The 25,860-nt window shown below is 46.3% G+C and overlaps 54 non-coding genes and 1 pseudogene across 54 annotated transcripts; all 55 read right to left on the reverse strand.

Moving 5' to 3' along the window:
• Positions 1-167: 167 nt before the first annotated feature.
• On the reverse strand, positions 168-286 carry LOC148794243 (5S ribosomal RNA). The gene has a single exon (XR_016069602.1). It is a non-coding gene; the product is annotated as a 5S ribosomal RNA (ribosomal RNA).
• Positions 287-640: 354 nt separating this feature from the next.
• LOC148794244 (5S ribosomal RNA) lies at positions 641-759 on the reverse strand. Its single transcript, XR_016075790.1, has one exon. It is a non-coding gene; the product is annotated as a 5S ribosomal RNA (ribosomal RNA).
• A 355-nt stretch (positions 760-1,114) lies between these two features.
• LOC148794245 (5S ribosomal RNA) lies at positions 1,115-1,233 on the reverse strand. Its single transcript, XR_016075755.1, has one exon. It is a non-coding gene; the product is annotated as a 5S ribosomal RNA (ribosomal RNA).
• A 354-nt stretch (positions 1,234-1,587) lies between these two features.
• Positions 1,588-1,706, reverse strand: LOC148794246 (5S ribosomal RNA). The gene has a single exon (XR_016071788.1). It is a non-coding gene; the product is annotated as a 5S ribosomal RNA (ribosomal RNA).
• A 355-nt stretch (positions 1,707-2,061) lies between these two features.
• Positions 2,062-2,180, reverse strand: LOC148794247 (5S ribosomal RNA). The gene has a single exon (XR_016071296.1). It is a non-coding gene; the product is annotated as a 5S ribosomal RNA (ribosomal RNA).
• A 354-nt stretch (positions 2,181-2,534) lies between these two features.
• Positions 2,535-2,653, reverse strand: LOC148794248 (5S ribosomal RNA). The gene has a single exon (XR_016070951.1). It is a non-coding gene; the product is annotated as a 5S ribosomal RNA (ribosomal RNA).
• A 355-nt stretch (positions 2,654-3,008) lies between these two features.
• Positions 3,009-3,127, reverse strand: LOC148794249 (5S ribosomal RNA). The gene has a single exon (XR_016075756.1). It is a non-coding gene; the product is annotated as a 5S ribosomal RNA (ribosomal RNA).
• Positions 3,128-3,481: 354 nt separating this feature from the next.
• Positions 3,482-3,600, reverse strand: LOC148794250 (5S ribosomal RNA). The gene has a single exon (XR_016071808.1). It is a non-coding gene; the product is annotated as a 5S ribosomal RNA (ribosomal RNA).
• A 354-nt stretch (positions 3,601-3,954) lies between these two features.
• LOC148794251 (5S ribosomal RNA) lies at positions 3,955-4,073 on the reverse strand. Its single transcript, XR_016068855.1, has one exon. It is a non-coding gene; the product is annotated as a 5S ribosomal RNA (ribosomal RNA).
• Positions 4,074-4,427: 354 nt separating this feature from the next.
• LOC148794252 (5S ribosomal RNA) lies at positions 4,428-4,546 on the reverse strand. Its single transcript, XR_016075451.1, has one exon. It is a non-coding gene; the product is annotated as a 5S ribosomal RNA (ribosomal RNA).
• Positions 4,547-4,901: 355 nt separating this feature from the next.
• On the reverse strand, positions 4,902-5,020 carry LOC148794253 (5S ribosomal RNA). Its single transcript, XR_016069603.1, has one exon. It is a non-coding gene; the product is annotated as a 5S ribosomal RNA (ribosomal RNA).
• A 354-nt stretch (positions 5,021-5,374) lies between these two features.
• LOC148794254 (5S ribosomal RNA) lies at positions 5,375-5,493 on the reverse strand. Its single transcript, XR_016075545.1, has one exon. It is a non-coding gene; the product is annotated as a 5S ribosomal RNA (ribosomal RNA).
• A 355-nt stretch (positions 5,494-5,848) lies between these two features.
• LOC148794255 (5S ribosomal RNA) lies at positions 5,849-5,967 on the reverse strand. The gene has a single exon (XR_016071299.1). It is a non-coding gene; the product is annotated as a 5S ribosomal RNA (ribosomal RNA).
• A 354-nt stretch (positions 5,968-6,321) lies between these two features.
• Positions 6,322-6,440, reverse strand: LOC148794256 (5S ribosomal RNA). Its single transcript, XR_016070952.1, has one exon. It is a non-coding gene; the product is annotated as a 5S ribosomal RNA (ribosomal RNA).
• Positions 6,441-6,795: 355 nt separating this feature from the next.
• Positions 6,796-6,914, reverse strand: LOC148794257 (5S ribosomal RNA). The gene has a single exon (XR_016075757.1). It is a non-coding gene; the product is annotated as a 5S ribosomal RNA (ribosomal RNA).
• Positions 6,915-7,268: 354 nt separating this feature from the next.
• On the reverse strand, positions 7,269-7,387 carry LOC148794258 (5S ribosomal RNA). The gene has a single exon (XR_016069309.1). It is a non-coding gene; the product is annotated as a 5S ribosomal RNA (ribosomal RNA).
• Positions 7,388-7,741: 354 nt separating this feature from the next.
• Positions 7,742-7,860, reverse strand: LOC148794259 (5S ribosomal RNA). Its single transcript, XR_016068856.1, has one exon. It is a non-coding gene; the product is annotated as a 5S ribosomal RNA (ribosomal RNA).
• Positions 7,861-8,214: 354 nt separating this feature from the next.
• On the reverse strand, positions 8,215-8,333 carry LOC148794260 (5S ribosomal RNA). The gene has a single exon (XR_016075547.1). It is a non-coding gene; the product is annotated as a 5S ribosomal RNA (ribosomal RNA).
• Positions 8,334-8,688: 355 nt separating this feature from the next.
• LOC148794261 (5S ribosomal RNA) lies at positions 8,689-8,807 on the reverse strand. The gene has a single exon (XR_016069604.1). It is a non-coding gene; the product is annotated as a 5S ribosomal RNA (ribosomal RNA).
• A 354-nt stretch (positions 8,808-9,161) lies between these two features.
• LOC148794262 (5S ribosomal RNA) lies at positions 9,162-9,280 on the reverse strand. Its single transcript, XR_016069203.1, has one exon. It is a non-coding gene; the product is annotated as a 5S ribosomal RNA (ribosomal RNA).
• Positions 9,281-9,635: 355 nt separating this feature from the next.
• On the reverse strand, positions 9,636-9,754 carry LOC148794263 (5S ribosomal RNA). Its single transcript, XR_016069979.1, has one exon. It is a non-coding gene; the product is annotated as a 5S ribosomal RNA (ribosomal RNA).
• Positions 9,755-10,108: 354 nt separating this feature from the next.
• On the reverse strand, positions 10,109-10,227 carry LOC148794264 (5S ribosomal RNA). The gene has a single exon (XR_016072126.1). It is a non-coding gene; the product is annotated as a 5S ribosomal RNA (ribosomal RNA).
• Positions 10,228-10,582: 355 nt separating this feature from the next.
• LOC148794265 (5S ribosomal RNA) lies at positions 10,583-10,701 on the reverse strand. Its single transcript, XR_016075119.1, has one exon. It is a non-coding gene; the product is annotated as a 5S ribosomal RNA (ribosomal RNA).
• A 354-nt stretch (positions 10,702-11,055) lies between these two features.
• Positions 11,056-11,174, reverse strand: LOC148794266 (5S ribosomal RNA). Its single transcript, XR_016075339.1, has one exon. It is a non-coding gene; the product is annotated as a 5S ribosomal RNA (ribosomal RNA).
• Positions 11,175-11,529: 355 nt separating this feature from the next.
• On the reverse strand, positions 11,530-11,648 carry LOC148794267 (5S ribosomal RNA). Its single transcript, XR_016069606.1, has one exon. It is a non-coding gene; the product is annotated as a 5S ribosomal RNA (ribosomal RNA).
• Positions 11,649-12,002: 354 nt separating this feature from the next.
• On the reverse strand, positions 12,003-12,121 carry LOC148794268 (5S ribosomal RNA). The gene has a single exon (XR_016068857.1). It is a non-coding gene; the product is annotated as a 5S ribosomal RNA (ribosomal RNA).
• Positions 12,122-12,476: 355 nt separating this feature from the next.
• Positions 12,477-12,595, reverse strand: LOC148794269 (5S ribosomal RNA). The gene has a single exon (XR_016075758.1). It is a non-coding gene; the product is annotated as a 5S ribosomal RNA (ribosomal RNA).
• Positions 12,596-12,949: 354 nt separating this feature from the next.
• LOC148794270 (5S ribosomal RNA) lies at positions 12,950-13,068 on the reverse strand. Its single transcript, XR_016071789.1, has one exon. It is a non-coding gene; the product is annotated as a 5S ribosomal RNA (ribosomal RNA).
• A 354-nt stretch (positions 13,069-13,422) lies between these two features.
• Positions 13,423-13,541, reverse strand: LOC148794271 (5S ribosomal RNA). The gene has a single exon (XR_016068858.1). It is a non-coding gene; the product is annotated as a 5S ribosomal RNA (ribosomal RNA).
• Positions 13,542-13,895: 354 nt separating this feature from the next.
• On the reverse strand, positions 13,896-14,014 carry LOC148794272 (5S ribosomal RNA). The gene has a single exon (XR_016075453.1). It is a non-coding gene; the product is annotated as a 5S ribosomal RNA (ribosomal RNA).
• A 355-nt stretch (positions 14,015-14,369) lies between these two features.
• Positions 14,370-14,488, reverse strand: LOC148794273 (5S ribosomal RNA). Its single transcript, XR_016069607.1, has one exon. It is a non-coding gene; the product is annotated as a 5S ribosomal RNA (ribosomal RNA).
• Positions 14,489-14,842: 354 nt separating this feature from the next.
• Positions 14,843-14,961, reverse strand: LOC148794274 (5S ribosomal RNA). Its single transcript, XR_016075341.1, has one exon. It is a non-coding gene; the product is annotated as a 5S ribosomal RNA (ribosomal RNA).
• Positions 14,962-15,316: 355 nt separating this feature from the next.
• LOC148794275 (5S ribosomal RNA) lies at positions 15,317-15,435 on the reverse strand. Its single transcript, XR_016069608.1, has one exon. It is a non-coding gene; the product is annotated as a 5S ribosomal RNA (ribosomal RNA).
• Positions 15,436-15,789: 354 nt separating this feature from the next.
• Positions 15,790-15,908, reverse strand: LOC148794276 (5S ribosomal RNA). The gene has a single exon (XR_016068859.1). It is a non-coding gene; the product is annotated as a 5S ribosomal RNA (ribosomal RNA).
• Positions 15,909-16,263: 355 nt separating this feature from the next.
• On the reverse strand, positions 16,264-16,382 carry LOC148794277 (5S ribosomal RNA). The gene has a single exon (XR_016075759.1). It is a non-coding gene; the product is annotated as a 5S ribosomal RNA (ribosomal RNA).
• A 354-nt stretch (positions 16,383-16,736) lies between these two features.
• On the reverse strand, positions 16,737-16,855 carry LOC148794278 (5S ribosomal RNA). The gene has a single exon (XR_016071791.1). It is a non-coding gene; the product is annotated as a 5S ribosomal RNA (ribosomal RNA).
• Positions 16,856-17,209: 354 nt separating this feature from the next.
• LOC148794279 (5S ribosomal RNA) lies at positions 17,210-17,328 on the reverse strand. Its single transcript, XR_016068861.1, has one exon. It is a non-coding gene; the product is annotated as a 5S ribosomal RNA (ribosomal RNA).
• Positions 17,329-17,682: 354 nt separating this feature from the next.
• On the reverse strand, positions 17,683-17,801 carry LOC148794280 (5S ribosomal RNA). Its single transcript, XR_016075454.1, has one exon. It is a non-coding gene; the product is annotated as a 5S ribosomal RNA (ribosomal RNA).
• Positions 17,802-18,156: 355 nt separating this feature from the next.
• LOC148794281 (5S ribosomal RNA) lies at positions 18,157-18,275 on the reverse strand. The gene has a single exon (XR_016069609.1). It is a non-coding gene; the product is annotated as a 5S ribosomal RNA (ribosomal RNA).
• A 354-nt stretch (positions 18,276-18,629) lies between these two features.
• On the reverse strand, positions 18,630-18,748 carry LOC148794282 (5S ribosomal RNA). Its single transcript, XR_016075548.1, has one exon. It is a non-coding gene; the product is annotated as a 5S ribosomal RNA (ribosomal RNA).
• A 355-nt stretch (positions 18,749-19,103) lies between these two features.
• On the reverse strand, positions 19,104-19,222 carry LOC148794283 (5S ribosomal RNA). The gene has a single exon (XR_016071300.1). It is a non-coding gene; the product is annotated as a 5S ribosomal RNA (ribosomal RNA).
• Positions 19,223-19,576: 354 nt separating this feature from the next.
• LOC148794284 (5S ribosomal RNA) lies at positions 19,577-19,695 on the reverse strand. The gene has a single exon (XR_016070954.1). It is a non-coding gene; the product is annotated as a 5S ribosomal RNA (ribosomal RNA).
• A 355-nt stretch (positions 19,696-20,050) lies between these two features.
• On the reverse strand, positions 20,051-20,169 carry LOC148794285 (5S ribosomal RNA). Its single transcript, XR_016069322.1, has one exon. It is a non-coding gene; the product is annotated as a 5S ribosomal RNA (ribosomal RNA).
• Positions 20,170-20,523: 354 nt separating this feature from the next.
• Positions 20,524-20,642, reverse strand: LOC148794286 (5S ribosomal RNA). The gene has a single exon (XR_016069078.1). It is a non-coding gene; the product is annotated as a 5S ribosomal RNA (ribosomal RNA).
• A 354-nt stretch (positions 20,643-20,996) lies between these two features.
• LOC148794287 (5S ribosomal RNA) lies at positions 20,997-21,115 on the reverse strand. Its single transcript, XR_016075549.1, has one exon. It is a non-coding gene; the product is annotated as a 5S ribosomal RNA (ribosomal RNA).
• A 355-nt stretch (positions 21,116-21,470) lies between these two features.
• On the reverse strand, positions 21,471-21,589 carry LOC148794288 (5S ribosomal RNA). Its single transcript, XR_016069610.1, has one exon. It is a non-coding gene; the product is annotated as a 5S ribosomal RNA (ribosomal RNA).
• A 354-nt stretch (positions 21,590-21,943) lies between these two features.
• Positions 21,944-22,062, reverse strand: LOC148794289 (5S ribosomal RNA). The gene has a single exon (XR_016075550.1). It is a non-coding gene; the product is annotated as a 5S ribosomal RNA (ribosomal RNA).
• Positions 22,063-22,417: 355 nt separating this feature from the next.
• On the reverse strand, positions 22,418-22,536 carry LOC148794290 (5S ribosomal RNA). The gene has a single exon (XR_016069980.1). It is a non-coding gene; the product is annotated as a 5S ribosomal RNA (ribosomal RNA).
• Positions 22,537-22,890: 354 nt separating this feature from the next.
• LOC148794291 (5S ribosomal RNA) lies at positions 22,891-23,009 on the reverse strand. Its single transcript, XR_016073649.1, has one exon. It is a non-coding gene; the product is annotated as a 5S ribosomal RNA (ribosomal RNA).
• A 355-nt stretch (positions 23,010-23,364) lies between these two features.
• On the reverse strand, positions 23,365-23,483 carry LOC148794292 (5S ribosomal RNA). The gene has a single exon (XR_016068908.1). It is a non-coding gene; the product is annotated as a 5S ribosomal RNA (ribosomal RNA).
• Positions 23,484-23,837: 354 nt separating this feature from the next.
• On the reverse strand, positions 23,838-23,956 carry LOC148794293 (5S ribosomal RNA). The gene has a single exon (XR_016070304.1). It is a non-coding gene; the product is annotated as a 5S ribosomal RNA (ribosomal RNA).
• Positions 23,957-24,311: 355 nt separating this feature from the next.
• On the reverse strand, positions 24,312-24,430 carry LOC148794294 (5S ribosomal RNA; annotated as a pseudogene).
• A 354-nt stretch (positions 24,431-24,784) lies between these two features.
• Positions 24,785-24,903, reverse strand: LOC148794295 (5S ribosomal RNA). Its single transcript, XR_016075342.1, has one exon. It is a non-coding gene; the product is annotated as a 5S ribosomal RNA (ribosomal RNA).
• Positions 24,904-25,258: 355 nt separating this feature from the next.
• Positions 25,259-25,377, reverse strand: LOC148794296 (5S ribosomal RNA). The gene has a single exon (XR_016070859.1). It is a non-coding gene; the product is annotated as a 5S ribosomal RNA (ribosomal RNA).
• A 355-nt stretch (positions 25,378-25,732) lies between these two features.
• On the reverse strand, positions 25,733-25,851 carry LOC148794297 (5S ribosomal RNA). The gene has a single exon (XR_016075760.1). It is a non-coding gene; the product is annotated as a 5S ribosomal RNA (ribosomal RNA).
• Positions 25,852-25,860: the final 9 nt, after the last annotated feature.

The following is a 25,860-nucleotide window of genomic DNA, read 5'->3' on the forward strand; positions in this document are numbered from 1 at the left end:
ACAATGCACGACGAATGCCGAAAGCCTGGTTCCTGCATCGTTGCCATTCAGTAATGACGATCGTGACGCAAATGATCCGAGTATCCGGCGCGTTGTTTGCGTTTGTCTCGCCGAAACGACAAATGGAATTTGCAAATACGATATCGAAATAAAATATTAATAAAATTGGGGTGCAACACGAGGACTTCCAGGGAGGTCACCCATCCTAGTACTACTCTCGCCCAAGCACACTTAACTTTGGAGTTCTGATGGGATCCGGTGCATTGGTGCTGGTATGATCGCACCCGTTTAATTCATGCTCGCTTAGATCTTTATGCACTATCTTGCTCCCCTCCATTAATTGTTTTAGATTTGAAAAAAATGTGTATGCAACCTTCCTCCCTTGGTAACCGTGCACAAGCTCCTACGTGAGCGGAGTGTTTGCTTTTCAGATCTGCCGCACCTCCGGATAGATGCAATACTATCGCGGGGCCCACAATGCATGACGGATGCCGAAAGCCCGGTTCTTGCATCGTTGCCATTCAGAAATGACGATCGTGCCGCAAATGGTCCGAGTATCCGGCGCATTGTTTCCAGTTGTCTCCCAGAAACAACAAATGGAATTTGCAAATACAAATCAAAATAAATTATTAATAAAATTGGGGTGCAACACGAGGACTTCCCAGGAGGTCACCCATCCCAGTACTACGCTCGCCCAAGCACACTTACCTTCGGAGTTCTGATGGGATCCGGTGCATTAGTGCTGGTATGATCGCACTCGTTTAATTCATGCTCGCTTAGATCTTTATGCACTATCTTGCTCCCCTCCATTAATTGTTTTAGATTTGAAAAAAATGTGTATGCAGCCTTCCTCCCTTGGTAACCGTGCACAAGCTCCTACGTGAGCGGAGTGTTTGCTTTTCAGATCTGCCGCACCCCCGGATAGATGCAATACTATCGCGGGGCCCACAATGAACGATGAATGCCAAAAGCCCGGTTTTTGCACGGTTCCCATTCAGTAATGACGATCGTGCCGCAAATGGTCCGAGTATCCGGCGCGTTGTTTGTCTTTGTCTCGCCAAAACGACAAATGGAATTTGCAAATACGATATCGAAATAAAATATTAATAAAATTGGGGTGCAACACGAGGACTTCCCAGGAGGTCACCCATCCTAGTACTACTCTCGCCCAAGCACACTTAACGTCGGAGTTCTGATGGGATTCGGTGCATTAGTGCTGGTATGATCGCACCCGTTTAATTCTTGCTCGCTTAGATCTTTATTAACTATCTTGCTCCCTTCCATTAATTGTTTTAGATTTGAAAAAAATGTGTATGCAGTCTTCCTCCCTTGGTAACCGTGCACAAGCTCCTACGTGAGCGGAGTGTTTGCTTTTCAGATCTGCCGCACATCCGGATAGATGCAATACTATCGCGGGGCCCACAATGCATGACGAATGCCGAAAGCCCGGTTCTTGCATCGTTGCCATTCAGTAATGACGATCGTGCCGCAAATGGTCCGAGTATCCGACGCATTGTTTCCAGTTGTCTCCCAGAAACAACAAATGGAATTTGCAAATACAAATCAAAATAAAATATTAATAAAATTGGGGTGCAACACGAGGACTTCCCAAGAGGTCACCCATCCTAGTACTACTCTCGCCCAAGCACGCTTAACTTCGGAGTTCTGATGGGATCCGGTGCATTAGTGCTGGTATGATCGCACACGTTTAATTCATGCTGGCTTAGATCTTTATGCACTATCTTGCTCCCCTCCATTAATTGTTTTAGACTTGAAAAAACTGTGTATGCAGCCTTCCTCCCTTGGTAACCGTGCACAATCTCCTACGTGAGCGGATTGTTTGCTTTTCAGATCTGCCGCACCACCGGATAAATGCAATACTATCGCGGGGCCCACAATGCACGACGAATGCCGAAAGCCTGGTTCCTGCATCGTTGCCATTCAGTAATGACGATCGTGACGCAAATGTTCCGAGTATCCGGCGCGTTGTTTGCGTTTGTCTCGCCGAAACGACAAATGGAATTTGCAAATACGATATCGAAATAAAATATTAATAAAATTGGGGTGCAACACAAGGACTTCCCAAGAGGTCACCCATCCTAGTACTACTCTCGCCCAAGCACGCTTAACTTCGGAGTTCTGATGGGATCCGGTGCATTAGTGCTGGTATGATCGCACCCGTTTAATTCAAGCTCGCTTAGATCTTTATGAACTATCTTGCTCCCTTCCATTAATTGTTTTAGATTTGAAAAAAATGTGTATGCAGCCTTCCGCCCTTGGTAACCGTGCACAAGCTCCTACGTGAGCGGAGTGTTTGCTTTTCAGATCTGCCGCACCTCCTGTTAGATGCAATACTATCCCGGGGCCCACAATGCATGACGAATGCCGAAAGCCCGGTTCTTGCATCGTTGCCATTCAGTAATGACGATCGTGCCGCAAATGGTCCGAGTATCCGACGCATTGTTTCCAGTTGTCTCCCAGAAACAACAAATGGAATTTGCAAATACAAATCAAAATAAAATATTAATAAAATTGGGGTGCAACACGAGGACTTCCCAGGAGGTCACCCATTCAAGTACTACTCTCGCCCAAGCACACTTAACTTCGGAGTTCTGATGGGATCCGGTGCAATTGTGCTGGTATGATCGCACCCGTTTAATTCATGCTCGCTTAGATCTTTATGCACTATCTTGCTCCCCTCCATTAATTGTTTTAGATTTGAAAAAAATGTGTATGCAGCCTTCCTCCCATGGTAACCGTGCACAAGCTCCTACGTGAGCGGAGTGTTTGCTTTTCAGATCTGCCGCACCCCCGGATAGATGCAATACTATCGCGGGGCCCACAATGCACGACGAATGCCAAAAGCCCGGTTTTTGCACGGTTCCCATTCAGTAATGACAATCGTGCCGCAAATGGTCCGAGTATCCGGCGCGTTGTTTGTCTTTGTCTCGCCAAAACGACAAATGGAATTTGCAAATACGATATCGAAATAAAATATTAATAAAATTGGGGTGCAACACGAGGACTTCCCAGGAGGTCACCCATCCTAGTACTACTCTCGCCCAAGCACACTTAACGTCGGAGTTCTGATGGGATTCGGTGCATTAGTGCTGGTATGATCGCACCCGTTTAATTCTTGCTCGCTTAGATCTTTATTAACTATCTTGCTCCCTTCCATTAATTGTTTTAGATTTGAAAAAAATGTGTATGCAGTCTTCCTCCCTTGGTAACCGTGCACAAGCTCCTACGTGAGCGGAGTGTTTGCTTTTCAGATCTGCCGCACATCCGGATAGATGCAATACTATCGCGGGGCCCACAATGCATGACGAATGCCGAAAGCCCGGTTCTTGCATCGTTGCCATTCAGTAATGACGATCGTGCCGCAAATGGTCCGAGTATCCGACGCATTGTTTCCAGTTGTCTCCCAGAAACAACAAATGGAATTTGCAAATACAAATCAAAATAAAATATTAATAAAATTGGGGTGCAACACGAGGACTTCCCAAGAGGTCACCCATCCTAGTACTACTCTCGCCCAAGCACGCTTAACTTCGGAGTTCTGATGGGATCCGGTGCATTAGTGCTGGTATGATCGCACTCGTTTAATTCATGCTGGCTTAGATCTTTATGCACTATCTTGCTCCCCTCCATTAATTGTTTTAGACTTGAAAAAACTGTGTATGCAGCCTTCCTCCCTTGGTAACCGTGCACAAGCTCCTACGTGAGCAGAGTGTTTGCTTTTCAGATCTGCCGCACCCCTGGATAGATGCAATACTATCGCGGGGCCCACAATGCACGACGAATGCCAAAAGCCCGGTTTTTGCACGGTTCCCATTCGTAATGACGATCGTGCCGCAAATGGTCCGAGTATCCGGCGCGTTGCTTGCGTTTGTCTCGCCGAAACGTCAAATGGAATTTGCAAATACGATATCGAAATAAAATATTAATAAAATTGGGGTGCAACACGAGGACTTCCCAGGAGGTCACCCATCCTAGTACTACGCTCGCCCAAGCACACTTACCTTCGGAGTTCTGATGGGATCCGGTGCATTAGTGCTGGTATGATCGCACTCGTTTAATTCATGCTCGCTTAGATCTTTATGCACTATCTTGCTCCCCTCCATTAATTGTTTTAGATTTGAAAAAAATGTGTATGCAGCCTTCCTCCCATGGTAACCGTGCACAAGCTCCTACGTGGGCGGAGTGTTTGCTTTTCAGATCTGCCGCACCTCCGGATAGATGCAATACTATCGCGGGGCCCACAACGCATGACGAATGCCGAAAGCCCGGATCTTGCATCGTTGCCATTCAGTAATGACGATCGTGCCGCAAATGGTCCGAGTATCCGACGCATTGTTTCCAGTTGTCTCCCAGAAACAACAAATGGAATTTGCAAATACAAGTCAAAATAAAATATTAATAAAATTGGGGTGCAACACGAGGATTTCCCAGGAGGTCACCCATTCTAGTACTACTCTCGCCCAAGCACACCTAACTTCGGAGTTCTGATGGGATCCGGTGCATTAGTGCTGGTATGATCACACCCGTTTAATTCATGCTCGCTTAGATCTTTATGCACTATCTTGCTCCCCTCCATTAATTGTTTTAGATTTGAAAAAACTAAGTATGAAGCCTTCCTCCCTTGGTAACCGTGCACAATCTCCTACGTGAGCGGATTGTTTGCTTTTCAGATCTGCCGCACCACCGGATAAATGCAATACTATCGCGGGGCCCACAATGCACGACGAATGCCGAAAGCCTGGTTCCTGCATCGTTGCCATTCAGTAATGACGATCGTGACGCAAATGTTCCGAGTATCCGGCGCGTTGTTTGTGTTTGTCTCGCCGAAACGACAAATGGAATTTGCAAATACGATATCGAAATAAAATATTAATAAAATTGGGGTGCAACACGAGGACTTCCAGGGAGGTCACCCATCCTAGTACTACTCTCGCCCAAGCACACTTAACTTTGGAGTTCTGATGGGATCCGGTGCATTGGTGCTGGTATGATCGCACCCGTTTAATTCATGCTCGCTTAGATCTTTATGCACTATCTTGCTCCCCTCCATTAATTGTTTTAGATTTGAAAAAAATGTGTATGCAGCCTTCCTCCCTTGGTAACCGTGCACAAGCTCCTACGTGAGCGGAGTGTTTGCTTTTCAGATCTGCCGCACCTCCGGATAGATGCAATACTATCGCGGGGCCCACAACGCATGACGAATGCCGAAAGCCCGGATCTTGCATCGTTGCCATTCAGTAATGACGATCGTGCCGCAAATGGTCCGAGTATCCGACGCATTGTTTCCAGTTGTCTCCCAGAAACAACAAATGGAATTTGCAAATACAAGTCAAAATAAAATATTAATAAAATTGGGGTGCAACACGAGGATTTCCCAGGAGGTCACCCATTCTAGTACTACTCTCGCCCAAGCACACGTAACTTCGGAGTTCTGATGGGATCCGGTGCATTAGTGCTGGTATGATCACACCCGTTTAATTCATGCTCGCTTAGATCTTTATGCACTATCTTGCTACCCTCCATTAATTGTTTTAGATTTGAAAAAACTATGTATGAAGCCTTCCTCCCTTGGTAACCGTGCACAATCTCCTACGTGAGCGGATTGTTTGCTTTTCAGATCTGCCGCACCACCGGATAAATGCAATACTATCGCGGGGCCCACAATGCACGACGAATGCCGAAAGCCTGGTTCCTGCATCGTTGCCATTCAGTAATGACGATCGTGACGCAAATGTTCCGAGTATCCGGCGCGTTGTTTGCGTTTGTCTCGCCGAAACGACAAATGGAATTTGCAAATACGATATCGAAATAAAATATTAATAAAATTGGGGTGCAACACAAGGACTTCCCAAGAGGTCACCCATCCTAGTACTACTCTCGCCCAAGCACGCTTAACTTCGGAGTTCTGATGGGATCCGGTGCATTAGTGCTGGTATGATCGCACCCGTTTAATTCAAGCTCGCTTAGATCTTTATGAACTATCTTGCTCCCTTCCATTAATTGTTTTAGATTTGAAAAAAATGTGTATGCAGCCTTCCGCCCTAGGTAACCATGCACAAGCTCCTACGTGAGCGGAGTGTTTGCTTTTCAGATCTGCCGCACCTCCTGTTAGATGCAATACTATCCCGGGGCCCACAATGCATGACGAATGCCGAAAGCCCGGTTCTTGCATCGTTGCCATTCAGTAATGACGATCGTGCCGCAAATGGTCCAAGTATCCGACGCATTGTTTCCAGTTGTCTCCCAGAAACAACAAATGGAATTTGCAAATACAAATCAAAATAAAATATTAATAAAATTGGGGTGCAACACGAGGACTTCCCAGGAGGTCACCCATTCAAGTACTACTCTCGCCCAAGCACACTTAACTTCGGAGTTCTGATGGGATCCGGTGCAATTGTGCTGGTATGATCGCACCCGTTTAATTCATGCTCGCTTAGATCTTTATGCACTATCTTGCTCCCCTCCATTAATTGTTTTAGATTTGAAAAAAATGTGTATGCAGCCTTCCTCCCATGGTAACCGTGCACAAGCTCCTACGTGAGCGGAGTGTTTGCTTTTCAGATCTGCCGCACCCCCGGATAGATGCAATACTATCGCGGGGCCCACAATGAACGACGAATGCCAAAAGCCCGGTTTTTGCACGGTTCCCATTCAGTAATGACAATCGTGCCGCAAATGGTCCGAGTATCCGGCGCGTTGTTTGTCTTTGTCTCGCCAAAACGACAAATGGAATTTGCAAATACGATATCGAAATAAAATATTAATAAAATTGGGGTGCAACACGAGGACTTCCCAGGAGGTCACCCATCCTAGTACTACTCTCGCCCAAGCACACTTAACGTCGGAGTTCTGATGGGATTCGGTGCATTAGTGCTGGTATGATCGCACCCGTTTAATTCTTGCTCGCTTAGATCTTTATTAACTATCTTGCTCCCTTCCATTAATTGTTTTAGATTTGAAAAAAATGTGTATGCAGTCTTCCTCCCTTGGTAACCGTGCACAAGCTCCTACGTGAGCGGAGTGTTTGCTTTTCAGATCTGCCGCACATCCGGATAGATGCAATACTATCGCGGGGCCCACAATGCATGACGAATGCCGAAAGCCCGGTTCTTGCATCGTTGCCATTCAGTAATGACGATCGTGCCGCAAATGGTCCGAGTATCCGACGCATTGTTTCCAGTTGTCTCCCAGAAACAACAAATGGAATTTGCAAATACAAATCAAAATAAAATATTAATAAAATTGGGGTGCAACACGAGGACTTCCCAAGAGGTCACCCATCCTAGTACTACTCTCGCCCAAGCACGCTTAACTTCGGAGTTCTGATGGGATCCGGTGCATTAGTGCTGGTATGATCGCACCCGTTTAATTCATGCTGGCTTAGATCTTTATGCACTATCTTGCTCCCCTCCATTAATTGTTTTAGACATGAAAAAACTGTGTATGCAGCCTTCCTCCCTTGGTAACCGTGCACAAGCTCCTACGTGAGCAGAGTGTTTGCTTTTCAGATCTGCCGCACCCCTGGATAGATGCAATACTATCGCGGGGCCCACAATGCACGACGAATGCCAAAAGCCCGGTTTTTGCACGGTTCCCATTCGTAATGACGATCGTGCCGCAAATGGTCCGAGTATCCGGCGCGTTGCTTGCGTTTGTCTCGCCGAAACGACAAATGGAATTTGCAAATACGATATCGAAATAAAATATTAATAAAATTGGGGTGCAACACGAGGACTTCCCAGGAGGTCACCCATCCTAGTACTACGCTCGCCCAAGCACACTTACCTTCGGAGTTCTGATGGGATCCGGTGCATTAGTGCTGGTATGATCGCACTCGTTTAATTCATGCTCGCTTAGATCTTTATGCACTATCTTGCTCCCCTCCATTAATTGTTTTAGATTTGAAAAAAATGTGTATGCAGCCTTCCTCCCTTGGTAACCGTGCACAAGCTCCTACGTGAGCGGAGTGTTTGCTTTTCAGATCTGCCGCACCTCCGGATAGATGCAATACTATCGCGGGGCCCACAACGCATGACGAATGCCGAAAGCCCGGATCTTGCATCGTTGCCATTCAGTAATGACGATCGTGCCGCAAATGGTCCGAGTATCCGACGCATTGTTTCCAGTTGTCTCCCAGAAACAACAAATGGAATTTGCAAATACAAGTCAAAATAAAATATTAATAAAATTGGGGTGCAACACGAGGATTTCCCAGGAGGTCACCCATTCTAGTACTACTCTCGCCCAAGCACACGTAACTTCGGAGTTCTGATGGGATCCGGTGCATTAGTGCTGGTATGATCACACCCGTTTAATTCATGCTCGCTTAGATCTTTATGCACTATCTTGCTCCCCTCCATTAATTGTTTTAGATTTGAAAAAACTATGTATGAAGCCTTCCTCCCTTGGTAACCATGCACAATCTCCTACGTGAGCGGATTGTTTGCTTTTCAGATCTGCCGCACCACCGGATAAATGCAATACTATCGCGGGGCCCACAATGCACGACGAATGCCGAAAGCCTGGTTCCTGCATCGTTGCCATTCAGTAATGACGATCGTGACGCAAATGTTCCGAGTATCCGGCGCGTTGTTTGTGTTTGTCTCGCCGAAACGACAAATGGAATTTGCAAATACGATATCGAAATAAAATATTAATAAAATTGGGGTGCAACACGAGGACTTCCAGGGAGGTCACCCATCCTAGTACTACTCTCGCCCAAGCACACTTAACTTTGGAGTTCTGATGGGATCCGGTGCATTGGTGCTGGTATGATCGCACCCGTTTAATTCATGCTCGCTTAGATCTTTATGCACTATCTTGCTCCCCTCCATTAATTGTTTTAGATTTGAAAAAAATGTGTATGCAGCCTTCCTCCCTTGGTAATCGTGCACAAGCTCCTACGTGAGCGGAGTGTTTGCTTTTCAGATCTGCCGCACCTCCGGATAGATGCAATACTATCGCGGGGCCCACAACGCATGACGAATGCCGAAAGGCCGGATCTTGCATCGTTGCCATTCAGTAATGACGATCGTGCCGCAAATGGTCCGAGTATCCGACGCATTGTTTCCAGTTGTCTCCCAGAAACAACAAATGGAATTTGCAAATACAAGTCAAAATAAAATATTAATAAAATTGGGGTGCAACACGAGGATTTCCCAGGAGGTTACCCATTCTAGTACTACTCTCGCCCAAGCACACGTAACTTCGGAGTTCTGATGGGATCCGGTGCATTAGTGCTGGTATGATCACACCCGTTTAATTCATGCTCGCTTAGATCTTTATGCACTATCTTGCTCCCCTCCATTAATTGTTTTAGATTTGAAAAAACTATGTATGAAGCCTTCCTCCCTTGGTAACCGTGCACAATCTCCTACGTGAGCGGATTGTTTGCTTTTCAGATCTGCCGCACCACCGGATAAATGCAATACTATCGCGGGGCCCACAATGCACGACGAATGCCGAAAGCCTGGTTCCTGCATCGTTGCCATTCAGTAATGACGATCGTGACGCAAATGGTCCGAGTATCCGACGCATTGTTTCCAGTTGTCTCCCAGAAACAACAAATGGAATTTGCAAATACGATATCGAAATAAAATATTAATAAAATTGGAGTGCAACACGAGGACTTCCAGGGAGGTCACCCATCCTAGTACTACTCTCGCCCAAGCACACTTAACTTTGGAGTTCTGATGGGATCCGGTGCATTGGTGCTGGTATGATCGCACCCGTTTAATTCATGCTCGCTTAGATCTTTATGCACTATCTTGCTCCCCTCCATTAATTGTTTTAGATTTGAAAAAAATGTGTATGCAGCCTTCCTCCCTTGGTAACCGTGCACAAGCTCCTACGTGAGCGGAGTGTTTGCTTTTCAGATCTGCCGCACCTCCGGATAGATGCAATACTATCGCGGGGCCCACAATGCATGACGAATGCCGAAAGCCCGGTTCTTGCATCGTTGCCATTCAGTAATGACGATCGTGCCGCAAATGGTCCGAGTATCCGACGCATTGTTTCCAGTTGTCTCCCAGAAACAACAAATGGAATTTGCAAATAAAAATCAAAATAAAATATTAATAAAATTGGGGTGCAACACGAGGACTTCCCAGGAGGTCACCCAATCTAGTACTACTCTCGCCCAAGCACACTTAACTTCGGAGTTCTGATGGGATCCGGTGCATTAGTGCTGGTATGATCGCACCCGTTTAATTCATGCTCGCTTAGATCTTTATGCACTATCTTGCTCCCCTCCACTAATTGTTTTAGATTTCAAAAAACTGTGTATGCAGCCTTCCTCCCTTGGTAACCGTGCACAAGCTCCTACGTGAGCAGAGTGTTTGTTTTTCAGATCTGCCGCACCCCCGGATAGATGCAATACTATCGCGGGGCCCACAATGCACGACGAATGCCAAAAGCCCGGTTTTTGCACGGTTCCCATTCAGTAATGACAATCGTGCCGCAAATGGTCCGAGTATCCGGCGCGTTGTTTGAGTTTGCCTCGCCGAAACGACAAATGGAATTTGTAAATACGATATCGAAATAAAATATTAATAAAATTGGGGTGCAACACAAGGACTTCCCAAGAGTTCACCCATCCTAGTACTACTCTCGCCCAAGCACGCTTAACTTCGGAGTTCTGATGGGATCCGGTGCATTAGTGCTGGTATGATCGCACCCGTTTAATTCAAGCTCGCTTAGATCTTTATGAACTATCTTGCTCCCTTCCATTAATTGTTTTAGATTTGAAAAAAATGTGTATGCAGCCTTCCTCCCTTGGTAACCGTGCACAAGCTCCTACGTGAGCGGAGTGTTTGCTTTTCAGATCTGCCGCACCTCCGGATAGATGCAATACTATCCCGGGGCCCACAATGCATGACGAATGCCGAAAGCCCGGTTCTTGCATCGTTGCCATTCAGTAATGACGATCGTGCCGCAAATGGTCCGAGTATCCGACGCATTGTTTCCAGTTGTCTCCCAGAAACAACAAATGGAATTTGCAAATACAAATCAAAATAAAATATTAATAAAATTGGGGTGCAACACGAGGACTTCCCAGGAGGTCACCCATTCTAGCACTACTCTCGCCCAAGCACACTTAACTTCGGAGTTCTGATGGGATCCGGTGCATTAGTGCTGGTATAATCGCACCCGTTTAATTCATGCTCACTAAGATCTTTATGCACTATCTTGCTCCCCTCCATTAATTGTTTAAGATTTGAAAAAACTGTGTATGCAGCCTTCCTCCCTTGGTAACCGTGCACAATCTCCTACGTGAGCAGAGTGTTTGCTTTTCAGATCTGCCGCACCTCCGGATAGATGCAATACTATCGCGGGGCCCAAAATGCACGACGAATGCCGAAAGCCTGGTTCCTGCATCATTGCCATTCAGTAATGACGATAGTGACGCAAATGATCCGAGTATCCGGCGCGTTGTTTGCGTTTGTCTCGCCGAAACGACAAATGGAATTTGCAAATACGATATCGAAATAAAATATTAATAAAATTGGGGTGCAACACGAGGACTTCCAGGGAGGTCACCCATCCTAGTACTACTCTCGCCCAAGCACACTTAACTTTGGAGTTCTGATGGGATCCGGTGCATTGGTGCTGGTATGATCGCACCCGTTTAATTCATGCTCGCTTAGATCTTTATGCACTATCTTGCTCCCCTCCATTAATTGTTTTAGATTTGAAAAAAATGTGTATGCAACCTTCCTCCCTTGGTAACCGTGCACAAGCTCCTACGTGAGCGGAGTGTTTGCTTTTCAGATCTGCCGCACCTCCGGATAGATGCAATACTATCGCGGGGCCCACAATGCATGACGGATGCCGAAAGCCCGGTTCTTGCATCGTTGCCATTCAGAAATGACGATCGTGCCGCAAATGGTCCGAGTATCCGACGCATTGTTTCCAGTTGTCTCCCAGAAACAACAAATGGAATTTGCAAATACAAATCAAAATAAATTATTAATAAAATTGGGGTGCAACACGAGGACTTCCCAGGAGGTCACCCATCCTAGTACTACGCTCGCCCAAGCACACTTACCTTCGGAGTTCTGATGGGATCCGGTGCATTAGTGCTGGTATGATCGCACTCGTTTAATTCATGCTCGCTTAGATCTTTATGCACTATCTTGCTCCCCTCCATTAATTGTTTTAGATTTGAAAAAAATGTGTATGCAGCCTTCCTCCCTTGGTAACCGTGCACAAGCTCCTACGTGAGCGGAGTGTTTGCTTTTCAGATCTGCCGCACCCCCGGATAGATGCAATACTATCGCGGGGCCCACAATGAACGATGAATGCCAAAAGCCCGGTTTTTGCACGGTTCCCATTCAGTAATGACAATCGTGCCGCAAATGGTCCGAGTATCCGGTGCGTTGTTTGTCTTTGTCTCGCCAAAACGACAAATGGAATTTGCAAATACGATATCGAAATAAAATATTAATAAAATTGGGGTGCAACACGAGGACTTCCCAGGAGGTCACCCATCCTAGTACTACTCTCGCCCAAGCACACTTAACGTCGGAGTTCTGATGGGATTCGGTGCATTAGTGCTGGTATGATCGCACCCGTTTAATTCTTGCTCGCTTAGATCTTTATTAACTATCTTGCTCCCTTCCATTAATTGTTTTAGATTTGAAAAAAATGTGTATGCAGTCTTCCTCCCTTGGTAACCGTGCACAAGCTCCTACGTGAGCGGAGTGTTTGCTTTTCAGATCTGCCGCACATCCGGATAGATGCAATACTATCGCGGGGCCCACAATGCATGACGAATGCCGAAAGCCCGGTTCTTGCATCGTTGCCATTCAGTAATGACGATCGTGCCGCAAATGGTCCGAGTATCCGACGCATTGTTTCCAGTTGTCTCCCAGAAACAACAAATGGAATTTGCAAATACAAATCAAAATAAAATATTAATAAAATTGGGGTGCAACACGAGGACTTCCCAAGAGGTCACCCATCCTAGTACTACTCTCGCCCAAGCACGCTTAACTTCGGAGTTCTGATGGGATCCGGTGCATTAGTGCTGGTATGATCGCACACGTTTAATTCATGCTGGCTTAGATCTTTATGCACTATCTTGCTCCCCTCCATTAATTGTTTTAGACTAGAAAAAACTGTGTATGCAGCCTTCCTCCCTTGGTAACCGTGCACAAGCTCCTACGTGAGCAGAGTGTTTGCTTTTCAGATCTGCCGCACCCCTGGATAGATGCAATACTATCGCGGGGCCCACAATGCACGACGAATGCCAAAAGCCCGGTTTTTGCACGGTTCCCATTCGTAATGACGATCGTGCCGCAAATGGTCCGAGTATCCGGCGCGTTGCTTGCGTTTGTCTCGCCGAAACGACAAATGGAATTTGCAAATACGATATCGAAATAAAATATTAATAAAATTGGGGTGCAACACGAGGACTTCCCAGGAGGTCACCCATCCTAGTACTACGCTCGCCCAAGCACACTTACCTTCGGAGTTCTGATGGGATCCGGTGCATTAGTGCTGGTATGATCGCACTCGTTTAATTCATGCTCGCTTAGATCTTTATGCACTATCTTGCTCCCCTCCATTAATTGTTTTAGATTTGAAAAAAATGTGTATGCAGCCTTCCTCCCATGGTAACCGTGCACAAGCTCCTACGTGGGCGGAGTGTTTGCTTTTCAGATCTGCCGCACCTCCGGATAGATGCAATACTATCGCGGGGCCCACAACGCATGACGATTGCCGAAAGCCCGGATCTTGCATCGTTGCCATTCAGTAATGACGATCGTGCCGCAAATGGTCCGAGTATCCGACGCATTGTTTCCAGTTGTCTCCCAGAAACAACAAATGGAATTTGCAAATACAAGTCAAAATAAAATATTAATAAAATTGGGGTGCAACACGAGGATTTCCCAGGAGGTCACCCATTCTAGTACTACTCTCGCCCAAGCACACCTAACTTCGGAGTTCTGATGGGATCCGGTGCATTAGTGCTGGTATGATCACACCCGTTTAATTCATGCTCGCTTAGATCTTTATGCACTATTTTGCTCCCCTCCATTAATTGTTTTAGATTTGAAAAAACTAAGTATGAAGCCTTCCTCCCTTGGTAACCGTGCACAATCTCCTACGTGAGCGGATTGTTTGCTTTTCAGATCTGCCGCACCACCGGATAAATGCAATACTATCGCGGGGCCCACAATGCACGACGAATGCCGAAAGCCTGGTTCCTGCATCGTTGCCATTCAGTAATGACGATCGTGACGCAAATGTTCCGAGTATCCGGCGCGTTGTTTGTGTTTGTCTCGCCGAAACGACAAATGGAATTTGCAAATACGATATCGAAATAAAATATTAATAAAATTGGGGTGCAACACGAGGACTTCCAGGGAGGTCACCCATCCTAGTACTACTCTCGCCCAAGCACACTTAACTTTGGAGTTCTGATGGGATCCGGTGCATTGGTGCTGGTATGATCGCACCCGTTTAATTCATGCTCGCTTAGATCTTTATGCACTATCTTGCTCCCCTCCATTAATTGTTTTAGATTTGAAAAAAATGTGTATGCAGCCTTCCTCCCTTGGTAACCGTGCACAAGCTCCTACGTGAGCGGAGTGTTTGCTTTTCAGATCTGCCGCACCTCCGGATAGATGCAATACTATCCCGGGGCCCACAATGCATGACGAATGCCGAAAGCCCGGTTCTTGCATCGTTGCCATTCAGTAATGACGATCGTGCCGCAAATGGTCCGAGTATCCGACGCATTGTTTCCAGTTGTCTCCCAGAAACAACAAATGGAATTTGCAAATACAAATCAAAATAAAATATTAATAAAATTGGGGTGCAACACGAGGACTTCCCAGGAGGTCACCCATTCTAGCACTACTCTCGCCCAAGCACACTTAACTTCGGAGTTCTGATGGGATCCGGTGCATTAGTGCTGGTATAATCGCACCCGTTTAATTCATGCTCACTAAGATCTTTATGCACTATCTTGCTCCCCTCCATTAATTGTTTAAGATTTGAAAAAACTGTGTATGCAGCCTTCCTCCCTTGGTAACCGTGCACAATCTCCTACGTGAGCAGAGTGTTTGCTTTTCAGATCTGCCGCACCTCCGGATAGATGCAATACTATCGCGGGGCCCACAATGCACGACGAATGCCGAAAGCCTGGTTCCTGCATCATTGCCATTCAGTAATGACGATAGTGACGCAAATGATCCGAGTATCCGGCGCGTTGTTTGCGTTTGTCTCGCCGAAACGACAAATGGAATTTGCAAATACGATATCGAAATAAAATATTAATAAAATTGGGGTGCAACACGAGGACTTCCAGGGAGGTCACCCATCCTAGTACTACTCTCGCCCAAGCACACTTAACTTTGGAGTTCTGATGGGATCCGGTGCATTGGTGCTGGTATGATCGCACCCGTTTAATTCATGCTCGCTTAGATCTTTATGCACTATCTTGCTCCCCTCCATTAATTGTTTTAGATTTGAAAAAAATGTGTATGCAACCTTCCTCCCTTGGTAACCGTGCACAAGCTCCTACGTGAGCGGAGTGTTTGCTTTTCAGATCTGCCGCACCTCCGGATAGATGCAATACTATCGCGGGGCCCACAATGCATGACGGATGCCGAAAGCCCGGTTCTTGCATCGTTGCCATTCAGAAATGACGATCGTGCCGCAAATGGTCCGAGTATCCGACGCATTGTTTCCAGTTGTCTCCCAGAAACAACAAATGGAATTTGCAAATACAAATCAAAATAAATTATTAATAAAATTGGGGTGCAACACGAGGACTTCCCAGGAGGTCACCCATCCTAGTACTACGCTCGCCCAAGCACACTTACCTTCGGAGTTCTGATGGGATCCGGTGCATTAGTGCTGGTATGATCGCACTCGTTTAATTCATGCTCGCTTAGATCTTTATGCACTATCTTGCTCCCCTCCATTAATTGTTTTAGATTTGAAAAAAATGTGTATGCAGCCTTCCTCCCTTGGTAACCGTGCACAAGCTCCTACGTGAGCGGAGTGTTTGCTTTTCAGATCTGCCGCACCCCCGGATAGATGCAATACTATCGCGGGGCCCACAATGAACGATGAATGCCAAAAGCCCGGTTTTTGCACGGTTCCCATTCAGTAATGACAATCGTGCCGCAAATGGTCCGAGTATCCGGCGCGTTGTTTGTCTTTGTCTCGCCAAAACGACAAATGGAATTTGCAAATACGATATCGAAATAAAATATTAATAAAATTGGGGTGCAACACGAGGACTTCCCAGGAGGTCACCCATCCTAGTACTACTCTCGCCCAAGCACACTTAACGTCGGAGTTCTGATGGGATTCGGTGCATTAGTGCTGGTATGATCGCACCCGTTTAATTCTTGCTCGCTTAGATCTTTATTAACTATCTTGCTCCCTTCCATTAATTGTTTTAGATTTGAAAAAAATGTGTATGCAGTCTTCCTCCCTTGGTAACCGTGCACAAGCTCCTACGTGAGCGGAGTGTTTGCTTTTCAGATCTGCCGCACATCCGGATAGATGCAATACTATCGCGGGGCCCACAATGCATGACGAATGCCGAAAGCCCGGTTCTTGCATCGTTGCCATTCAGTAATGACGATCGTGCCGCAAATGGTCCGAGTATCCGACGCATTGTTTCCAGTTGTCTCCCAGAAACAACAAATGGAATTTGCAAATACAAATCAAAATAAAATATTAATAAAATTGGGGTGCAACACGAGGACTTCCCAAGAGGTCACCCATCCTAGTACTACTCTCGCCCAAGCACGCTTAACTTCGGAGTTCTGATGGGATCCGGTGCATTAGTGCTGGTATGATCGCACACGTTTAATTCATGCTGGCTTAGATCTTTATGCACTATCTTGCTCCCCTCCATTAATTGTTTTAGACTTGAAAAAACTGTGTATGCAGCCTTCCTCCCTTGGTAACCGTGCACAAGCTCCTACGTGAGCAGAGTGTTTGCTTTTCAGATCTGCCGCACCCCTGGATAGATGCAATACTATCGCGGGGCCCACAATGCACGACGAATGCCAAAAGCCCGGTTTTTGCACGGTTCCCATTCGTAATGACGATCGTGCCGCAAATGGTCCGAGTATCCGGCGCGTTGCTTGCGTTTGTCTCGCCGAAACGACAAATGGAATTTGCAAATACGATATCGAAATAAAATATTAATAAAATTGGGGTGCAACACGAGGACTTCCCAGGAGGTCACCCATCCTAGTACTACGCTCGCCCAAGCACACTTACCTTCGGAGTTCTGATGGGATCCGGTGCATTAGTGCTGGTATGATCGCACTCGTTTAATTCATGCTCGCTTAGATATTTATGCACTATCTTGCTCCCCTCCATTAATTGTTTTAGATTTGAAAAAAATGTGTATGCAGCCTTCCTCCCATGGTAACCGTGCACAAGCTCCTACGTGGGCGGAGTGTTTGCTTTTCAGATCTGCCGCACCTCCGGATAGATGCAATACTATCGCGGGGCCCACAACGCATGACGAATGCCGAAAGCCCGGATCTTGCATCGTTGCCATTCAGTAATGACGATCGTGCCGCAAATGGTCCGAGTATCCGACGCATTGTTTCCAGTTGTCTCCCAGAAACAACAAATGGAATTTGCAAATACAAGTCAAAATAAAATATTAATAAAATTGGGGTGCAACACGAGGATTTCCCAGGAGGTCACCCATTCTAGTACTACTCTCGCCCAAGCACACCTAACTTCGGAGTTCTGATGGGATCCGGTGCATTAGTGCTGGTATGATCACACCCGTTTAATTCATGCTCGCTTAGATCTTTATGCACTATTTTGCTCCCCTCCATTAATTGTTTTAGATTTGAAAAAACTAAGTATGAAGCCTTCCTCCCTTGGTAACCGTGCACAATCTCCTACGTGAGCGGATTGTTTGCTTTTCAGATCTGCCGCACCACCGGATAAATGCAATACTATCGCGGGGCCCACAATGCACGACGAATGCCGAAAGCCTGGTTCCTGCATCGTTGCCATTCAGTAATGACGATCGTGACGCAAATGTTCCGAGTATCCGGCGCGTTGTTTGTGTTTGTCTCGCCGAAACGACAAATGGAATTTGCAAATACGATATCGAAATAAAATATTAATAAAATTGGGGTGCAACACGAGGACTTCCAGGGAGGTCACCCATCCTAGTACTACTCTCGCCCAAGCACACTTAACTTTGGAGTTCTGATGGGATCCGGTGCATTGGTGCTGGTATGATCGCACCCGTTTAATTCATGCTCGCTTAGATCTTTATGCACTATCTTGCTCCCCTCCATTAATTGTTTTAGATTTGAAAAAAATGTGTATGCAGCCTTCCTCCCTTGGTAACCGTGCACAAGCTCCTACGTGAGCGGAGTGTTTGCTTTTCAGATCTGCCGCACCTCCGGATAGATGCAATACTATCGCGGGGCCCACAACGCATGACGAATGCCGAAAGCCCGGATCTTGCATCGTTGCCATTCAGTAATGACGATCGTGCCGCAAATGGTCCGAGTATCCGACACATTGTTTCCAGTTGTCTCCCAGAAACAACAAATGGAATTTGCAAATACAAGTCAAAATAAAATATTAATAAAATTGGGGTGCAACACGAGGATTTCCCAGGAGGTCACCCATTCTAGTACTACTCTCGCCCAAGCACACGTAACTTCGGAGTTCTGATGGGATCCGGTGCATTAGTGCTGGTATGATCACACCCGTTTAATTCATGCTCGCTTAGATCTTTATGCACTATCTTGCTACCCTCCATTAATTGTTTTAGATTTGAAAAAACTATGTATGAAGCCTTCCTCCCTTGGTAACCGTGCACAATCTCCTACGTGAGCGGATTGTTTGCTTTTCAGATCTGCCGCACCACCGGATAAATGCAATACTATCGCGGGGCCCACAATGCACGACGAATGCCGAAAGCCTGGTTCCTGCATCGTTGCCATTCAGTAATGACGATCGTGACGCAAATGTTCCGAGTATCCGGCGCGTTGTTTGCGTTTGTCTCGCCGAAACGACAAATGGAATTTGCAAATACGATATCGAAATAAAATATTAATAAAATTGGGGTGCAACACAAGGACTTCCCAAGAGGTCACCCATCCTAGTACTACTCTCGCCCAAGCACGCTTAACTTCGGAGTTCTGATGGGATCCGGTGCATTAGTGCTGGTATGATCGCACCCGTTTAATTCAAGCTCGCTTAGATCTTTATGAACTATCTTGCTCCCTTCCATTAATTGTTTTAGATTTGAAAAAAATGTGTATGCAGCCTTCCTCCCTTGGTAACCGTGCACAAGCTCCTACGTGAGCGGAGTGTTTGCTTTTCAGATCTGCCGCACCTCCTGTTAGATGCAATACTATCCCGGGGCCCACAATGCATGACGAATGCCGAAAGCCCGGTTCTTGCATCGTTGCCATTCAGTAATGACGATCGTGCCGCAAATGGTCCGAGTATCCGACGCATTGTTTCCAGTTGTCTCCCAGAAACAACAAATGGAATTTGCAAATACAAATCAAAATAAAATATTAATAAAATTGGGGTGCAACACGAGGACTTCCCAGGAGGTCACCCATTCAAGTACTACTCTCGCCCAAGCACACTTAACTTCGGAGTTCTGATGGGATCCGGTGCAATTGTGCTGGTATGATCGCACCCGTTTAATTCATGCTCGTTTAGATCTTTATGCACTATCTTGCTCCCCTCCATTAATTGTTTTAGATTTGAAAAAAATGTGTATGCAGCCTTCCTCCCTTGGTAACCGTGCACAAGCTCCTACGTGAGCGGAGTGTTTGCTTTTCAGATCTGCCGCACCCCCGGATAGATGCAATACTATCGCGGGGCCCACAATGAACGACGAATGCCAAAAGCCCGGTTTTTGCACGGTTCCCATTCAGTAATGACAATCGTGCCGCAAATGGTCCGAGTATCCGGCGCGTTGTTTGTCTTTGTCTCGCCAAAACGACAAATGGAATTTGCAAATACGATATCGAAATAAAATATTAATAAAATTGGGGTGCAACACGAGGACTTCCCAAGAGGTCACCCATCCTAGTACTACTCTCGCCCAAGCACGCTTAACTTCGGAGTTCTGATGGGATCCGGTGCATTAGTGCTGGTATGATCGCACCCGTTTAATTCATGCTGGCTTAGATCTTTATGCACTATCTTGCTCCCCTCCATTAATTGTTTTAGACTTGAAAAAACTGTGTATGCAGCCTTCCTCCCTTGGTAACCGTGCACAAGCTCCTACGTGAGCAGAGTGTTTGCTTTTCAGATCTGCCGCACCCCTGGATAGATGCAATACTATCGCGGGGCCCACAATGCACGACGAATGCCAAAAGCCCGATTTTTGCACGGTTCCCATTCGTAATGACGATCGTGCCGCAAATGGTCCGAGTATCCGGCGCGTTGCTTGCGTTTGTCTCGCCGAAACGACAAATGGAATTTGCAAATACGATATCGAAATAAAATATTAATAAAATTGGGGTGCAACACGAGGACTTCCCAAGAGGTCACCCATCCTAGTACTACGCTCGCCCAAGCACACTTACCTTCGGAGTTCTGATGGGATCCGGTGCATTAGTGCTGGTATGATCGCACTCGTTTAATTCATGCTCGCTTAGATCTTTATGCACTATCTTGCTCCCCTCCATTAATTGTTTTAGATTTGAAAAAAATGTGTATGCAGCCTTCCTCCCTTGGTAACCGTGCACAAGCTCCTACGTGAGCGGAGTGTTTGCTTTTCAGATCTGCCGCACCTCCGGATAGATGCAATACTATCGCGGGGCCCACAACGCATGACGAATGCCGAAAGCCCGGATCTTGCATCGTTGCCATTCAGTAATGACGATCGTGCCGCAAATGGTCCGAGTATCCGACGCATTGTTTCCAGTTGTCTCCCAGAAACAACAAATGGAATTTGCAAATACAAGTCAAAATAAAATATTAATAAAATTGGGGTGCAACACGAGGATTTCCCAGGAGGTCACCCATTCTAGTACTACTCTCGCCCAAGCACACGTAACTTCGGAGTTCTGATGGGATCCGGTGCATTAGTGCTGGTATGATCACACCCGTTTAATTCATGCTCGCTTAGATCTTTATGCACTATCTTGCTCCCCTCCATTAATTGTTTTAGATTTGAAAAAACTATGTATGAAGCCTTCCTCCCTTGGTAACCATGCACAATCTCCTACGTGAGCGGATTGTTTGCTTTTCAGATCTGCCGCACCACCGGATAAATGCAATACTATCGCGGGGCCCACAATGCACGACGAATGCCGAAAGCCTGGTTCCTGCATCGTTGCCATTCAGTAATGACGATCGTGACGCAAATGTTCCGAGTATCCGGCGCGTTGTTTGTGTTTGTCTCGCCGAAACGACAAATGGAATTTGCAAATACGATATCGAAATAAAATATTAATAAAATTGGGGTGCAACACGAGGACTTCCAGGGAGGTCACCCATCCTAGTACTACTCTCGCCCAAGCACACTTAACTTTGGAGTTCTGATGGGATCCGGTGCATTGGTGCTGGTATGATCGCACCCGTTTAATTCATGCTCGCTTAGATCTTTATGCACTATCTTGCTCCCCTCCATTAATTGTTTTAGATTTGAAAAAAATGTGTATGCAGCCTTCCTCCCTTGGTAACCGTGCACAAGCTCCTACGTGAGCGGAGTGTTTGCTTTTCAGATCTGCCGCACCTCCGGATAGATGCAATACTATCGCGGGGCCCACAACGCATGACGAATGCCGAAAGCCCGGATCTTGCATCGTTGCCATTCAGTAATGACGATCGTGCCGCAAATGGTCCGAGTATCCGACGCATTGTTTCCAGTTGTCTCCCAGAAACAACAAATGGAATTTGCAAATACAAGTCAAAATAAAATATTAATAAAATTGGGGTGCAACACGAGGATTTCCCAGGAGGTCACCCATTCTAGTACTACTCTCGCCCAAGCACACGTAACTTCGGAGTTCTGATGGGATCCGGTGCATTAGTGCTGGTATGATCACACCCGTTTAATTCATGCTCGCTTAGATCTTTATGCACTATCTTGCTCCCCTCCATTAATTGTTTTAGATTTGAAAAAACTATGTATGAAGCCTTCCTCCCTTGGTAACCGTGCACAATCTCCTACGTGAGCGGATTGTTTGCTTTTCAGATCTGCCGCACCACCGGATAAATGCAATACTATCGCGGGGCCCACAATGCACGACGAATGCCGAAAGCCTGGTTCCTGCATCGTTGCCATTCAGTAATGACGATCGTGACGCAAATGGTCCGAGTATCCGACGCATTGTTTCCAGTTGTCTCCCAGAAACAACAAATGGAATTTGCAAATACGATATCGAAATAAAATATTAATAAAATTGGAGTGCAACACGAGGACTTCCAGGGAGGTCACCCATCCTAGTACTACTCTCGCCCAAGCACACTTAACTTTGGAGTTCTGATGGGATCCGGTGCATTGGTGCTGGTATGATCGCACCCGTTTAATTCATGCTCGCTTAGATCTTTATGCACTATCTTGCTCCCCTCCATTAATTGTTTTAGATTTGAAAAAAATGTGTATGCAGCCTTCCTCCCTTGGTAACCGTGCACAAGCTCCTACGTGAGCGGAGTGTTTGCTTTTCAGATCTGCCGCACCTCCGGATAGATGCAATACTATCGCGGGGCCCACAATGCATGACGAATGCCGAAAGCCCGGTTCTTGCATCGTTGCCATTCAGTAATGACGATCGTGCCGCAAATGGTCCGAGTATCCGACGCATTGTTTCCAGTTGTCTCCCAGAAACAACAAATGGAATTTGCAAATAAAAATCAAAATAAAATATTAATAAAATTGGGGTGCAACACGAGGACTTCCCAGGAGGTCACCCATTCTAGTACTACTCTCGCCCAAGCACACTTAACTTCGGAGTTCTGATGGGATCCGGTGCATTAGTTCTGGTATGATCGCACCCGTTTAATTCATGCTCGCTTAGATCTTTATGCACTATCTTGCTCCCCTCCACTAATTGTTTTAGATTTCAAAAAACTGTGTATGCAGCCTTCCTCCCTTGGTAACCGTGCACAAGCTCCTACGTGAGCAGAGTGTTTGATTTTCATATCTGCCGCACCCCCGGATAGATGCAATACTATCGCGGGGCCCACAATGCACGACGAATGCCAAAAGCCCGGTTTTTGCACGGTTCCCATTCTGTAATGACAATCGTGCCGCAAATTGTCCGAGTATCCGGCGCGTTGTTTGAGTTTGTCTCGCCGAAACGACAAATGGAATTTGCAAATACGATATCGAAATAAAATATTAATAAAATTGGGGTGCAACACAAGGACTTCCCAGGAGGTCACCCATCCTAATACTACTCTCGCCCAAGCACACTTAACTTCGGAGTTCTGGTGGGATCCGGTGCATTAGTGCTGGTATGATCGCACCCGTTTAATTCATGCTCGCTTAGATCTTCATGAACTATCTTGCTCCCTTCCATTAATTGTTTTAGATTTGAAAAAAATGTGTATGCTGCCTTCCTCCCTTGGTAATCGTGCACAAGCTCCTACGTGAGCGGAGTGTTTGCTTTTCAGATCTGCCGCACCTCCGGATAAATGCAATACTACCGCGGGGCCCACAATGCATGACGAATGCCGAAAGCCCGGTTCTTGCATCGTTGCCATTCAGTAATGACGATCGTGCCGCAAATGGACCGAGTATCTGACGCATTGTTTCCAGTTGTCTTACAGAAACAACAAATGGAATTTGCAAATACAAATCAAAATAAAATATTAATAAAATTGGGGTGCAACACGAGGACTTCCTAGGAGGTCACCAAATCTAGTACTACTCTCGCCCAAGCACACTTAACTTCGGAGTTCTGATGGGATCCGGTGCATTAGTGCTGGTATGATCGCACCCGTTTAATTCATGCACGCTTAGATCTTTATGCACTATCTTGCTCCCCTCCACTAATCGTTTTAGATTTCAAAAAACTGTGTATGCAGCCTTCCTCCCTTGGTAACCGTGCACAAGCTCCTACGTGAGCAGAGTGTTTGTTTTTCAGATCTGCCGCACCCCCGGATAGATGCAGTACTATCGCGGGGCCCACAATGCACGACGAATGCCAAAAGCCCGGTTTTTGCACGGTTCCCATTCAGTAATGACAATCGTGCCGCAAATGGTCCGAGTATCCGGCGCGTTGTTTGAGTTTGCCTCGCCGAAACGACAAATGGAATTTGCAAATACGATATCGAAATAAAATATTAATAAAATTGGGGTGCAACACAAGGACTTCCCAGGAGGTCACCCATCCTAGTTCTACTCTGGCCCAAGCACGCTTAACTTCGGAGTTCTGATGGGATCTGGTGCATTAATGCTGGTATGATCGCACCCGTTTAATTCATGCTCGCTTAGATCTTTATGAACTATCTTGCTCCCTTCCATTAATTGTTTTAGATTTGAAAAAAATGTGTATGCAGCCTTCCTCCCTTGGTAACCGTGCACAAGCTCCTACGTGAGCGGAGTGTTTGCTTTTCAGATCTGTCGCACCTCCGGATAGATGCAATACTATCCCGGGGCCCACAATGCATGACGAATGCCGAAAGCCCGGTTCTTGCATCGTTGCCATTCATTAATGACGATCGTGCCGCAAATGGTCCGAGTATCCGACGCATTGTTTCCAGTTGTCTCCCAGAAACAACAAATGGAATTTGCAAATACAAATCAAAATAAAATATTAATAAAATTGGGGTGCAACACGAGGACTTCCCAGGAGGTCACCCATTCTAGCACTACTCTCGCCCAAGCACACTTAACTTCGGAGTTCTGATGGGATCCGGTGCATTAGTGCTGGTATAATCGCACCCGTTTAATTCATGCTCACTAAGATCTTTATGCACTCTCTTGCTCCCCTCCATTAATTGTTTAAGATTTGAAAAAACTGTGTATGCAGCCTTCCTCCCTTGGTAACCGTGCACAATCTCCTACGTGAGCAGGGTGTTTGCTTTTCAGATCTGCCGCACCCCCGGATAGATGCAATACTATCGCGGGGCCCACAATGCACGACGAATGCCAAAAGCCCGATTCCTGCATCGTTGCCATTCTGTAATGACGATCGTGCCGCAAATAGTCCGAGTATCCGGCGCGTTGTTTGAGTTTGTCTCGCCGAAACGACAAATGGAATTTGCAAATACGATATCGAAATAAAATATTAATAAAATTGGGGTGCAACACGAGGACTTCCCAGGAGGTCACCCATCCTAGTACTACTCTCGCCCAAGCACACTTAACTTCGGAGTTCTGATGGGATCCGGTGCATTAGTGCTGGTATGATCGCACCCGTTTAATTCATGCTCGTTTAGATCTTTATGCACTATCTTGCTCCCCTCCATTAATTGTTTTAGACTTGAAAAAACTGTGTATGCAGCCTTCCTCCCTTGGTAACCGTGCACAAGCTCTTACGTGAGCAGAGTGTTAGCTTTTCAGATCTGCCGCACCCCCGGATAGATGCAATACTATCGCGGGGCCCACAATGCACGACGAATGCCAAAAGCCCGGTTTTTGCACGGTTCACATTCAGTAATGACAATCGTGCCGCAAATGGTCCGAGTATCCGGCGCGTTGTTTGTCTTTGTCTCGCCGAAACGACAAATGGAATTTGCAAATACGATATCGAAATAAAATATTAATAAAATTGGGGTGCAACACGAGGACTTCCCAGGAGGTCACCCATCCTAGTACTACTCTCGCCCAAGCACACTTAACGTCGGAGTTCTGATGGGATTCGGTGCATTAGTGCTGGTATGATCGCACCCGTTTAATTC

The sequence above is a fragment of the Nelumbo nucifera genome, chromosome 4, assembly GCF_055504915.1.
Source record: "Nelumbo nucifera cultivar China Antique chromosome 4, China Antique-T2T, whole genome shotgun sequence".
NCBI classification, from domain to species: domain Eukaryota; kingdom Viridiplantae; phylum Streptophyta; class Magnoliopsida; order Proteales; family Nelumbonaceae; genus Nelumbo; species Nelumbo nucifera.